We start from the raw sequence: 3,566 nt of genomic DNA, 5'->3' as shown, positions 1-3,566 counted from the left end.
ACAGCACGGCTGCGGGCCTTGGGGACGGAGCCCACCACCAGACTGCGGTGGGGCGAAAGGAAGGGCAGAACCACCGATGAGATGATAGGTACCTGGAGAGAACTTCTTCCTCTTCTTCCTCTCCAGACGTCGTTAAGATTTCCTTCCAAACATACGCCACGTTTTTTTGCAAACGAGTATCCCAATCCTTCACTAAACATCCGTGTCAGAAGCCTCGTGTAGATTTGTATCGACTGCGCACCACCGACTATGATTTTATGTGTCTTTAGCCTCAACACACCTCTCACAAATTACCCTTGGCGGATCAGAAGTGGAACCAAAAACAGCAGAGGACGGCCCCGGGTAAACACTTCCGCAGCTACGGAGGTCCCAGCGCCGTGGCCGGGCCAGCCTGAACACCGAGGCCGTGGGACGCACGCGGCCGTAAAGGGCTCGGGGCCGGCTGCCCCACCGAAAACTGCGAGAGCTAAGGTGACTTTTGAAATCAGTGTAATTTAATTATGCTTATAAATGAGGCTCTTCACACACAACAGAAAGATTATTCAAAACGAGGGAATTGGCCATCTTTTAAGCGCTTTCCGAGAGATAGTAATTTAAAGCAATCTGCTCTCTTCTTTACAAATCACATTATTTAAAAACTGCAGTTCACATCTGAACACTCTCACGAGTGATGTCCCGTACCAAATAAGGGCTGAACTGGCAACTTGCGGCGTTTGTTCCAGTTACAGAGTCAGCAAAACCCGGCCTTTTTATAATTACGGATCCTGGCTGCTGCTATCACTGATTAATGCGTTTAGGTGCTCAGCCATTCTTATTGAATGAAAGACAAAACCATTATTAGAGCTTTTTAATTTATTACAGGCAGAGTCCTCAAATAGCCGAGGGAAGTGCTTACACGTACAAATATGCTGCAAACAGACACATACGGACTCAATGAAAATACTTCAATCTTAATAACCTTTCAGAAAAAAAATCAAGTGTTATTATACAAATGCAGAGTAAGATCCTATCACATTTACTTTTTAAGTGAGCTTGTAACCTTTATTTAAGTTCAGCATCATTTGGTAACTTTTCCTCAAGTCCAAGTCTAACCTTGGCAGGTAGTTAGCGTACTGAGCTTAGAGAGCACATTGTTTCCAGTACCGCAAGTGGGTAATACGGTGAGTATCCAAGTAGCAACAACAAAGTGGTTTAATCTTCAAAAGTCCATTTGTTCCACTGAAGGTGCATTACTAAAACATTAAAAATTATTTAAGAAAATAATTTTAGTATAACTGTCATATTACAGCTTCTCCCATTTCACTGTAATAATTGTGTAGCTTGAAGTTAAAAAATGAATTCTACCGCTGGAAAACCCACACAAAGGAGAGAGGAAAAACAGAATCGCTAGACTTGTTTGGAATGAAAAATCCCTATTTCAATCAAATAAAGTATGTTCTGCTATTGATGACAGACTTCCTTAACATTTATAAGACGGTTATTTTGTAAAAGTACACTTCTTTACTCTACAGTTCAAAACTCTGTATCATCACCTAACAAAATCCCACCCTAACGCAAAGTGTTCAGGAAGACTTGTTGGTGCTAGAAATTTTTATGCGTTTCACAGAAAACATTATCCCACATTGTCAAACCACCATAGTGGGACAGTACTTCTCTTCGTCAGAGACCTCGCTCCCCACTAAAACAGAACAGCAATGCAAAAATGAAATAGCAAGTTTGCCATCTGGAAAGAAGCCAGCCACTGAAGGAAAACAGACAACCTACAACTTTTTTGTGCAAAAAAGAGGATTTCTTAATTTTAACCCCCACCCCCAGCTTCACTGGAGGAGCACCTTCTCCATTTTTCTTGTGATCTACACATGAAATGTGCTTTCACTTTATTTTTATTCATTATTGAAACAGCTCAGCCTGTAGTTTGCATTTTATAGAGATGCAGAAAAAGAGTAGCCAACACTGAAGTCCTGTATTCTGCAGCTGGAAGTTGGTAGCATGTCCACAAGTCAAGATTACTTCCTGACACGAGCTTGCGCTTGGAGTGTTTCCCAATGCGCGTGGTATAATACTATGCATTTTGCAGAACTAGCGAACACTGCAGAAAAATGGGTTAACTCTCAGTCTGTATTTAGATGTATTTAAGCTCTTCACTGTCAACTGCCCTACCTTATTTGTATTTATTAGTAGAATATAGGGCATTTAATAATTTCACAGCATCTGTCTAAAATAGCTGTAGCGTTTCCGGTTAAAATGTTCAGGTGTTTATTAGCTTTGTTGTTCCCACTTGTGAGTAGATGGGTAGTTGATACTGTGTGAGTGGGAAAAGGACTTGAAGTATAGATTTAAAAACCAACCAACCAACCAACCAACCCACCCACCCCTCCCCACACAGAAAACTAAGAAGTACAATTGTCAATACTGTGTGAAATGAGTGGAGTGAAATGAGCCCAAGTATGGCATTTGTGCAGGGACAGTTAACTCACTTTGAAAACCCAGGATCAAAATTCTGAAGCTTCATTTTACGGATACTAAAGATCAATGAATACAGATGTAGTTCTAAAGTATTTTATGTACTTTTGCAAGCTAAAGCCATAATGAGATCATGGTACTAGGATAAAGCTATGCTGTATGTAAACTCTAGTAACTGGAAGGGACCCATTTAGTTATTGATCATCATGTTACTTCTGAAAATTGCTATGGAATTGTGGCATCACAAGAACCAGATCTAACTGCTAGCTGCCTGCACCATGTATTAACCGATTTTAAATGTTCACATCAGTATTAATGTTTGTAGTTAACCAGGGAATTCCAACAAAGAGAACCCAACATGTTTCATTGGACTGATGGATTAGACTATTTAATATTTTTATAAGCTTATTTTATTTCTTTGCTGTACAAAGGCAGAAATGCAAACCATCTCAATAAATCTACATCAGTAACTACTTAGACATGATACAGATATATACAAAAAGCCTGATTATTTAACTTCAGTGTTGATACCATAGTTCATGCAGAGCTGGATGCAAACAATGCAAACAGCATCTACACAGTGTAAGGCATAACCCTCATGATATTTACATCTTGTTCCTTACAGTGAAGGCTTCCGATACACCAGTTCTTTGTTACATTTGTATGTGACAATTCTGCTTAGTATTAGTGCAGCCTCAGAACTGAAAAGTGCATTTCTTTATTATATACATTCTCATAAGGATTGTGGGTCATTCCAGAAATAGTTTTCAAACCTTCATGTTTAGAAATACTTCATTACCTATGTTTTCCACCAATTAAAATTATTTCATAAACTAAAAATATCATTTTCCCAAAGCTCTGTAGGTCACATGCAATTAAGAAAACAAAGCTCCTAAACACAGCTCTAGGAACTGTCATCTTTCGACTTGGGAAGATAAGCAATTCTCTGAAAGCACCAACCAATCCACTGCTGTTTTAAATTTAAAACATTTTGGAACATTTCAGGTTAGTAAGTTTGCAGATCCAAGCGGCTTTGGAAAAGCTCTGTAACACAGATATTTGCATTCTGTATTAGATTTTTGAGTTGTAATGAATCTGTCATC

This window comes from Phaethon lepturus, unplaced genomic scaffold, assembly GCF_000687285.1.
Source record: "Phaethon lepturus isolate BGI_N335 unplaced genomic scaffold, ASM68728v1 scaffold18902, whole genome shotgun sequence".
Classification (NCBI taxonomy): Eukaryota; Metazoa; Chordata; class Aves; order Phaethontiformes; family Phaethontidae; genus Phaethon; species Phaethon lepturus.
Note: the sequence above shows the minus strand (reverse complement) of the source record.